Consider the following 10,113-nt stretch of genomic DNA (forward strand, 5'->3'; position numbering starts at 1 on the left):
CCTTGATGACAAGGTGACACTTGAGTGAAGACCTGAAGTTGGTGGGGGAGAGAGCCAAGGGGGTATCTGAGGACAGAGCATGCCAGGTGAAGGGAACAGAAAGGACAAAGAGTCTGAGGCAGATGCATGCCTGATGTGTTTAAGGAACAGTGAGAGTGGAGTAGGGGAGGGGAAGTGCAGTGAGGGAATGAGTTCAGAGGGATGTCGGCTGGAACATGTAGGGCTTTACGGACAGCTGTAAGGACTTTGACTTTGACTCTGAGATGGGAAATCTTTGGAAAGTTTTGGGCAGAGTAGTGATCTGATCAGACTTACGTTTTAAAAAGATGCCTTTGCTGCTATGTTGAGAATTCGCAGTTGAGGGAGTCTGAATAGTGGCAAGCGAACTAGTTAGGAGGTTGGTTAGCAGACTAGATAGGAGGCAAGTGGACTAGTTAGGAGGCAAGCAGACTAGTTAGGAGGCTATTACAGTAATCCAGGTGAGAGCTGTTGGTGGCTGGGAGTGGAGAAGAGTAGTCAGATTCCAGATACATGATGAAGGTGGACCAACAGGACTTGTTGACGGATTGGATGTGGGAGGGGAGAGAGAGAGAGGAGTTTGGGCCTGAGTCATTTAGAAGGGTGACACTGCTATTACCTACCATGGAGAGGACAGGGAGATGCGAGTCATGGAGAAGTGGAATCAGGAGTTCAGTTTTAGAGACGTCAGGTTTGAGCTACCTGATGTATCCAGGAGGAAAGATGATGAGACAGTTGAATATATGAGTCTGCAGTTCAAGGAAGGAGGTAGGGGGAGATATAAACTTGAGGATTCTTAGCAAACAGGAGGCATTTCAAGCCATGAGAGTGGATGTGACCACTATGGGAATAAGTGGAACTAGAGAATAGAGAGACTAGGTTCGAGCCCCAGCTGGCCCTCTACCGTTGAGTGAGGAGCCAGTGGAGATGAAGGGGGCTAACTGGGAAGACTGAGAAGGAGTAGCCGGCAAGGCAGGAGACAAATCAGGTGTCTCTGGTATCTTGGAATCCAAGTGAAAAGGATTTTTCATGGAGGACAGCGCCAAATGCTGCTGAAGGGTCAAGTCAAATGAAGGATGAGAATTGGCCATTGGGTTTAGCAGCATGGAGGTCACTCCTGACCTGCCAAGTGGGAAAACAGAGGCGAAAGTGGTTTTGAGGGACAAGAATTGGAGGCAGCACAGGTGGACCCCTCTCTTGAAGAGTTTTGCTGTCAAGGGGAACAGAGAAGTGGGCCTTAGTTGGAGGGGGATGTGGGGTCATGAGAAATGTTTTTCAAGATGAGGAGAAATAATAGCATGTGTGTATGCTATGGGATGATCCAGTGGAGAGGGAAGAATTGATAGGGAGGGAGGGAAAAGGGAGACTTGAGAGGAACGTCCTGGAAGGAGTAAGTGGGGGTGGGATTTAGCCCCAGAGCACAGGTGGAGGCGTGGCCTTCGTTTGGTAGGAGCATTGAAAGCACACCCGGGACTTCCCTGGCGGTCCAGCAGTTAAGACTCCGAGCTTCCTCTGCAGGATGCCTGGGTTCTGATACCTGGTCGGGGAACTAAGATACTAAGATCCCGCATGCCGAACGAGAGGGAAGGTGGGCAGGTGATTAGATGGGTGTGGGAACTTGTAGTGGAAAACGCGAGGTTTTCTTCATTTTCCCTTGAAATAGGAAGTGAGGTCATGGGATGAGAGTGACAATGGGGGAGGAACACGGGATGGTTGACAGGTCGTTTAGGAGAGGGTGGGCTGAGGAAATGCACTCAGCTTGCCAGGAAGCATGAAGGGCCACTTACAGAGGGACAGTGTGGTGAATGTGTTTTAAGGATGTATCATCGGGGAAGCATAGTTCTTTTCCCTCAGAAGGTTGGCTAGTTAGGGTTCTTAGCTTCAAAGAGCAGAAGCTCCTCCAACTAGTTAAGCAGAAAAGGAATTTATTCATTTCTGTTTAGACGTTATATATTACTTGCTAATGCATTAAAGCATAACGAGGAAGAATCTCCAAGAAGGTGAAAGTCAGGTTTGGGGGCAACGCAGCCGGAAACAATGCCCCAAGCTGGAGATCACTGCTCCAGCAGAAACTCCACCGCCACTGTCACTAAGCTAGGATACCTCAGACCGCATGTCCCACAGACGCTCTGGACACCAGAACCTTTGCCACTGCTGCCCACTTGAGCTGGACACCTGTGCCGATGTCAGTGTCCACTTCCTCGCATTGCTCTTTTCTGAACTAAGCTCCGGAGGGGTGTGTCTGCTTGGTAGAGAGCAAGTCACGTGTCTGTGCCCTGGGTGCAAGGGCGAGTGGGAGAGTGAATTTCTGGTTTCCACTCAAGGAGAAGGACTTGTACGGGGAGAACTTTGCACATCATTGGAAAATCGTTCAAAAGATTTTGGGCTATCACCAAGCATGAGAAATTGTCCAGGATAGCAGTTAATGTTTTCTTTTATCTGTTTATTTCAAACACTTAGACATTAAACTTCTACTTAAATTCCTACGCTTCCATTTGAAAGTGTGGCTGGAAGCTGCTGTGTATTATACTTACTATTTCATTGCGGCAATGGTATCTGGATTGCCAAGGAATTTCTTAAATACCTCCATTTCTAGCAAGTTGTTTTCTAAACAATTGTGTCCTCATTTAAAATAAGACTCATATGAAAGGAATATGAAACAACCAGGAAATCAGGAAATGAGTCCAAGCTGCCTTCCCTTTATTAGCTACCCCGTAGTATGAAGTGACCTTGAAACTCTAGCCTCTGTGGTTTGTAAGGATTATAAAATAACATTTGAGTTTCCTGCTTGTTGTTGAATTCAGGTTAAACCCATTCCTTACATATTTTATTTACAGCTCAGAGTATCTTTGATCTCTTCATTGTAATTCTCAGTCTGAGACATCAGGTTTTTTCAAGTACTGGACATAAAAATCTTTCATCCTAAAAATCCAAGGATGGTAGTAGACAAGGGTTTCTGACCACTGTTCCAGGGCCCAAGTGGCAAGTTTGGTAGAGAAGTGGCTTTACTGCCATGCTGAGCTGCTTCTGGCCCCTGCCTACGGGGTGATGCCTACCATGGGAGTGGCTGCAGCCTGCCTTTTTAAACGACCACATTCCAAGGTCAGTGTCTCCATTTTTTTTCCCGAGATTCAGAAATTCCCTGTTCAGATAGTTAGCGAATAAATAGGCTCTGGGGATTTATTCGTGCCAAGCACGCTCACAGGAGACTAATTTACAAACCATTCTCATATTCATTGAACAAAAATTTGCTGAATGCCTGCTTTGTGCAAGGCGCTGGGAATGGAGTGCTTATAGTCTGCTAGCAAATCAGACGATATAGTGAAGCTCATTTTGGACTAGGTGGTAGTGATGGAAAGGGAGGAGGCCTAGAGGGACTCAAGATAAATGTAGGCAGCTGAGTCTGCAGGACTTGCTGCTGTGGAGGCTGGAGGAAAGGAAGAGGTGAGACGAAGAGATGCAGAGAGAAACAAGTGTGGAGGAGAAATCCAGATGCTCGCGTCTTAATGTTCATTGGAAGACAAGGCCAAGTTGAGACTCAAAGCTATCCACAGAAGAGACACCCTTTGGGGTGTGTAACTACACAGGACACAATAATTTGGCTTAAGCTAACTGAAAAATTTAAGGGCACGTTACTTATATTTCCAACTCCCTTTGTCACACTAGGGAAAACACAGTGACAATACACTATGGTGGTAAGAGTGTGGGATCTCAAGCCAGTCTGCTTGGGTGCAAGTCTTTGTTTCTACAGTAACCATTACCCTCTGATCATGACCTTGTTTCCCTATCCTCCCACGTAATTGCCCCTCTTCTGGTGTTTTCTAGCTTTGTAAAGGTTCCACCAAGTCTCTACTTGCTCAAGCCAGAAACCTAGAAATCACGGACACATCCCTGACCTTCATCCTCCATGTTAAATCAGTCATGAGAATTTATGTAACATCTACACACCCTTGAACTTTGTCCAGTTCTCCCCAACCCCACTGCCCCTATCTGGTCCAAAATGCCATCATCGGACTTCCCTGGTGGCGCAGTGGTTAAGAATCTGCCTGCCAAGGCAGGCTCTCTGTAGATCCTGTGAGCCACAACTACTGAACCCTCATGCCACAACTACTGAAGCCCGCGCACCTGGAGCCTGTGCTCCACAGCAAGAGAAGCCACCGCAATGAGAAGCCCGCGCACCACAATGCACAATAGTCCCCGCTCACTACAACTAAAGAAAGCCCACTTGCAGCAACAAAGTAAATCGCTCCCTACACAGCCAGTGAGTGGTGCTCATCTTCCAGGTCTCAGTTTAAAAGTCCCTTCCACGAGGAAAATGTCCCCGATGTGCAGAGAAAGGCCGGGTCATCCCATCATACGTTGCTCTAGCATCTTGCTCTTTTCCTTTTTACCATGCATCTCACTTGTGTTTACTTTTTTGTGTCCCACTTGATTGTGAGGATTTATTTATTTATTGTTATTTAAAACATAGGCTGCCCCTCCTACCACTGGAGCATAAATTCCATGCTTACTTCTGGTTCCTAATGTGTGGTCCGTGGCCTGCCATAGTGTTTGAGAATGTTTGTTGAATAAAAAAAGAAACATACAGATTTTCTGTATTTTAAAAAACTTTCCAAACTAAAGACAAAAAAAAAAAAAGGAAAGAAATCAACAAGTAACCAGAGCTAGTTATCTTTTTTTCCCTAGTCACAAATTGGTTCGATCATGAAGTATTTTGTACATCATCTCTCTTTTTCTAGATTCCTTGGAGACTGTCCTCTTCTCTCTCTGCCCTCATTATTACATCATCTACCTCCTTTCTCCCCTTGGACATACCTACTCATAACAGATTAGAATTCATAAATTATGGGGAATTCCCTGGCTGTCCAGTGGTTAGGACTCCATGTTTCCACTGCAGGGGGCACAGGTTCGATCCCTGGTCGGGGAACTAAGAGGCTGTGCGGGGCAGCCAAAGGGAATAAAAAAGAATTCATAAGTTAAAGATAATTTTTTGATGGATTAAATTTTGCATTGCTTCCTTCATGATGAGTATAGGACACTTTGTTAGAGGGACCTCTCTCCAAAACAGACTACAGGGTATGCAGCTTCTGGGAAGATCTTGAGCAGAAACTGATTAAGAATTTATTCTTATCTGAATCAGTTCCACAGAACTCTTGTCGTAATTTTGGGCTCATGTTACTTTTGGTCCAGGAGCCACCTCTATCCTCACATGCTCTCACCCCACAGCAGCCTGTGTCACTGGTTTGTTGAAGGCTTCCCTGTGGTCCTCACGCCCTTCCCTCAACCACTAGGGCCGGGAGCCACAGTGCCTGGGAGACCACCACACTTTCACAGGCCCACATTAATGTTTAATTTCTTTTTTTTTTTAATTTATTATTTATTTTTGGCTGCACTGGGTCTTTGTTGCGGTGCGCGGGCTTCTCATTGCGGTGGCCTCTCCTGTTGTGGAGCACATACTCTAGGCGCGCAGGCTTCAGCAGTTGTGGTTTGCAGGCTTAGCTGCTCCGCGGCATGTGGGATCCTCCCGGACCAGGGCTTGAACCCGTGTCCCCTGCATTGGCAGGTGAGCTCCTAACCACTGAGTCACCAGGGAAGCCCCAAGGTTTAATTTCTTTTAAAAAATCAAAAGAAAAAGATAAACTTTTAAGTCCAAGAACATATTTTAATATATATTAATATATTTATCTTTATATTAAGGCAGTCATAAACTATAATTTTTACTAGATATTTTTGTGTGTTTGGAGGAAGGGGCACATGAAGGCCTATGAAAACCTTTCAGAGGGTTATGGTTACTTGTTGATTAACAGATACACACTACTATATATAAAATAGATAAACAAGGACCTACTGTATAGCACAGGGAACCATATTCAGTATCTTGTAATAACCTATAATGGAAAAGAATCTGAAAAGGAATATGATATGTATAAATGAGTCACTTTGTTGTACACCTGAAACTAATACAACATTGTAAATCAACTGTACTTCAATAAAAAAAAATGAAATTAAAAAAAAAAAAACTTTCAGAGGGAGATGGGGTCAGTCACTTTGACCTCTCCTTCTGGGGCCAGTGTATTGTTTCAGGCCTGCTTTGCCCCTTACTTTGAATGTTTATTTGGATTTCCTCTTTAACCTTTCTCATTGTTCTGCAAGTACAGGATATGACATGGTTCAGTTACTAGAATGGACCTCTATTATTTCCACGACCAGAACGTAAATGTCCAAACTACTCCAGACTTGGTAGGAATAGTCAAAAGCAGACAGTCCTCTCCGCTGGAATCCGCCTGTGCTTACCCTGCTGGTCTGACGTGAATCCTGTCACCGAGGTGGGCACTGGCACCAGAGGAAGTTTGAAAAGGAGCCCATGTCTGATTATCCAAGAACACACAGAAGAACTTTTTCCTGGCTAAAATGAGCAGTGTTTGCTGTTATAATAGCAGCTTGGTGGTTTAAATCAGTTTCCCTTTAGAGCAGCCCCAGAGTCCCAGAAATCTTAGGCCTAATTTTTTTTTCGTTCCTGTAACACATTTTACCAAAACTTGGGTAACTTTAGACCCGGTATTATACACAGTTTTATAGTCCTCCCAATTGTTTCCATCTGGGTCCCCTTTTCCAGGCCTCTTCGCTCTGCTTCCCTGAATTTTACGATTGAGTCGTTCACCTTTTCCCAGCACTTTTAATTCCCATTCCACTCTCCTACATGAAATCAGAGTGTGAGCCTAAGGGAAGCAAAGTAAGTCCTTCTCTCTTTGTTTTTACAGAAAAATCTGTGTGGCAGAGGAATTCCGAGTGTGACTGTGGAGGGGAAATTGCTTGTTGTGTAAAGCGATGTTTCTCTCAGTAAAAGCACTGGTCTGGGTCTCCAGAGGCCTGGGTTCTAGTCCTGTCTCTTGTTACCTTGCCATGTGACATGTCTTTTTACCTTCTGGGACTCGAGTTCCTCCTTTGTCAAACAAGGAGCACAGATTCCCCAGCAGGTCTACAAAGCAGAGGACAGTGTTAAAAAAAGAAACAACAGGGACTTCCCTGGTGGCGCAGTGGTTAAGAATCTGCCTGCCAATGCAGGGGACATGGGTTTGAGCCCTCGCCCGGGAAGATCCCACATGCCGCGGAGCAACAAAGCCTGTGAGCCACAACTATGAGCCTGCACTCTAGAGCCAGCGAGCCACAACTACTGAGCCTGCGTGCCACAACTACAGGAGCCCGTGTGCCTAGAACCCGTGCTCTGCAATGAGAGAAGCCTCTGCAATGAGAGAAGCCACTGCAATGAAAAGTCCGCGCACTGCAACGAAGAGTAGCCACCGCTCACCGCAACTAGTGAAAGCCTGCGTGCAGCAATGAAGACCCAACGCAGCGAAAAATAAATAAATTTATTAAAAAAAAGAAACAACAGGCCCAAGATGGAGTCACTTATGCTAAGGCCACGTCACCAAATCCAGACTTAATACCTAACCTAACTGCAATTTCAGATGCTTTCAGGAAAGTAATCTTAACCAGTCACTTTAGAATTACCTGGTCAGAACTAGGGAGGTAACTGGCCTCATAGACCCATACTGTGCCCCAAAGGAAGATGACGTGGCCTGAAACAATCAGCTCTTTGATAGAACAACTTCCTTGTCCCACCTCCTCCTGCCTATAAAAGCCTGCCCTTTTGTATAACTCTTTAGAACTCCTTTCTATCTGCTAGATGGGATGCTGCCCAATTCATGAATCACTGAATAAAGCCAGTAAGATCTTAAAAATGGACTTGTTACCGACCAGGGTTCTTGGACTCCTTAATCAACAGAAATTGATAAGAGGCTGGGACTTCCCTGCTGGTGCAGTGGTTAAGACTCAGACTCCATGCTTCCACTGCAGGGGGCGTGGGTTCGATTCCTGGTCCGGGAGTGGGGGGTGGGGAAGAAATTGATAAGAGGCTAGATGCAAAATTCAGGGAAGGCTATATTGGGACTCGTGCTGCAGCACGAGGGAACAAGGGAATGAAAATAAGTAACAGGTTCCCTTGCTCACTCCCCGGAGCGGTGGAGCTGGTCCCTTAAATGGGGTGAGCGTAGAGGTGGATACATGGGTGGGGTCAGAGGCGCGGCCTAGGTGGCCTGCCCACCCCCTTGGTGGTGCTGTGTGCAGGGACCATGGGTAGTACCCTGCTTTTGCTCCTGACACGCAGGTCCCAGCCTGTCTCATACTCAGTTGAATTTTGTTCTTATCACAACAGGAAGAGGAAGAGACAGAGCTTTTTGGGTGGGTTTTCTTTAGGATAAATCAACTCCCTCTTATCTCAAAGCATGTTATCTGCTTTGGACATCATCTAAAGTGGCCTAATCCCGGTCCTAGGAAAATGGAGAGGTGGCCGTGAGGGAGAGCTGAACAGCGGGCCTGAGCACCTTAGGCTGCCACGGCGTAAGCACCTGTTTCCGACTGCCTGATGGAGCCGATTTCAAGGTGACCTCTCGTTTCATACAATGTGTGTCTTCTCTCCTTACCTTTAACTTGGAGTAAATCAACATAAAAAGACAAAAGGCCTATTCTGCAGTGGTGTAATCTCAAAGATGGAAACAACTTCATTCCCTAAAGAAACAACCAGCGATGTCCTTCCTGATCTGCCACCCTGCCTGATCCCAACGCTCCGCTGAGCTGCAATTCATCCAGGTGGGGTTCCTGGGTGTCTAGTTCGTGTCAGGCTGGGGGTATGCAGATCATCTCTTGCCTCTTAGATGGCCTCTCTTTTTCATTATTTCCTCTCTGCATATAAAGTTAGAGTGATATTTTAAATATGTAGATCATGTCACTCACCTGCTCAAAACCTTCCAGTGGCCTCTTTCATATTTAGGATAACATCCAATCCCCATACCTTCCACTCTAGGGCCCTGCAGGGTCTGACCCGAGCCTCAGGGCCTTTGTACTTGCTGTTCCCTCAGCCTGAAATCATTGTCCCCTGGGTTCTTGAAGGAACTTTCTTCTGCTTCCCAGTGATGTCTCAGCTCAAACATCACTACTTCAGAGAGGGCTTCCCCAATCTTGCTGTTATCCCCATAATCCACCCCCTCAAGTTGCTCTCCATCATTTGAAAGAATTTTATTTTATTGAAGTATAGCTGTTTTACGAGGTTCTGTTAATTTCTGCTGTACACCAAAGTGATTCAGTTATACACATATATACATTCTTTTTCATATTATTTTTCATTATTGTTTATCACAGGATATTGAATACAGTTCCCTGTGCTATACAGTAGAACCTTGTTGTTTATCCATTCTATATAGAGTAGTTTGCATCTGCTAACCCCAAACTCCCAATCCATCCCTGCCCCAACCCCCTCCCCTTTGGCAACCATAAGTCTGTTCTCTATGTCTGTGAGCCTGTTTCTGTTTTGTAGCTCAGTTCGTTTGTGTCATATTTTTTAAATATTTTTTTATTTTATTTATTTATTATTTTTGGCTGCATCAGTCTTAGTTGTGGCACACGGGATCTTCGTTGCGGCACCACAGGCTGCTCTCTAGTTGTGGCGTGCGGGTTTTCTTTCTCTGGTTATGGGCTCCAGAACGCGTGGGCTCTGTAGTCTGCGGCACGTGGGCTCTCTAGTTGAGGTGCTCGGGCTCAGTAGTTGTGGCGTGAGGGCTTAGTTGCTCCGCGGCACGTGGGATCTTAGTTTCCCGACCAGGGATGGAACCCACGTCCCCTGTGTTGGAAGGCGGATTCTTTACGACTGGTCCATCAGGGAAGTCCCCATTTGTGTCATATTTTAGATCCGCATATAAATGATCCAAAATTTACAAACAGCTCATACAAGTCAACAACAAAAAACCCAAAAAACCCAATCGAGAAACGGGCAAAAGACCTAAATAGACATTTCCCCAAAGAAGATATACAGATGGCCAACAGGCACATGTAAAACGCTCAACATCGCTAATTATTAGAGAAATGCAAATCAAATCTCTATCATTTTTATATCTGTTGCATCATCACACTTTCCACAAATTGAAATGATCTGATCACTTATTTATCATCTGTCTTCTCCATGACGGTAGAGGTCGCTGTCCTGTTCAGTAGGCATTTAGCATAGCCCTAGCATATAGTAGGCTCTCAAGATATTATTAT

The sequence above is a fragment of the Grampus griseus genome (assembly GCF_964374135.1).
Source record: "Grampus griseus genome assembly, chromosome: 11".
NCBI classification, from domain to species: domain Eukaryota; kingdom Metazoa; phylum Chordata; class Mammalia; order Artiodactyla; family Delphinidae; genus Grampus; species Grampus griseus.